The sequence below is a fragment of the Amphimedon queenslandica genome, unplaced genomic scaffold, assembly GCF_000090795.2.
Source record: "Amphimedon queenslandica unplaced genomic scaffold, v1.1 AMPQUscaffold_13218, whole genome shotgun sequence".
Lineage (NCBI taxonomy): Eukaryota > Metazoa > Porifera > Demospongiae > Haplosclerida > Niphatidae > Amphimedon > Amphimedon queenslandica.
In genome coordinates this window covers 81,685-82,796 of record NW_003546546.1, presented here as the reverse complement: position 1 = coordinate 82,796, position 1,112 = coordinate 81,685, and positions in this window count along the sequence as shown.

Here is a 1,112-nt window from a genome sequence, read left to right as displayed (position 1 = left end):
TGCTGCAAAATTTACATTACCAAAGCAAGTTATAATGAATCAGGCCCATTTTTGTATTCACTTTTGCCATTCTTTGTGCAGGGGAAAAGATCAAGTGAACATGCCAACTCCCAGAGCTACTGGTAGACTACTAATCAAATAAAAGCTTTTACCTTTCATGATTTGCATGCAGCACTACAAAAAAGGCCTGCAATAGTTACTATCTGTAACTTTTTGGGCATTTTTGACATTAAATGAGAGAATTCTTGATTATTGTACACATTCCGTTTTGACAACCATTATCTCTAATAGTTGCCTGGTTTTGTCAATTAATTTTAATGCACTTAAACATGGCCTTATCCTTTATCATTCACTATGTATGAGCCTATGATAATTTTATTCTGTATCATGATTATGACCGAGCCTCCTTTTTGCCCTGCAATCTAAAGCATTATGTTGTTAATATGTTGTTCATGAAAAGATGAAATTAATAAGTACAATCAAATATCATACAGTTATACTTATGTCAGCAGCTCACACTAAAACTTAGTTAACATAATCTCTAATCTAAATGTACAGACCAACTCCAAAGTCATCTCTCTCTTTAAGGACATCAATATCTTTGTAATACCAGTTGCTCATCAGTAAGAGGGCAAGGTATTTGTGGAACAAATGTCACATTATCATCATCACATTGCAATGACACAGGGCATCACAGTTAATTCCATATCTGCAATCCTATATTATTCTAATAAAAGGCTATACTGTATAGGGTGTATATTTCAATGGTGTTTAATTTCACTAATTTAACAGTTTTAAAAATTTCGTGAAAATTTTTATCTATGAAAATTATTTTTTACCATACTAATAATGGTCAGTACTGAGAAGAAAAATGCAAAAAATTTTTTCTTGTGAATAAGTTGAAAGGTGATTTTCATCAATTATTTTCTGGGAAATATACCCCCTATACTGTATCAAAACTAACATACAAATAATTTGTGCATGTAGGTCCTATAAAATAATGGGTCCCATTTAGTGTGTGTCTATATGTGTGTATTGTGTGTCTGTGTGTGTCATTTTCACTGCTAGCTAGCATTCCCCTTTACGACATCTCATTGGTGAATAATCAGAAA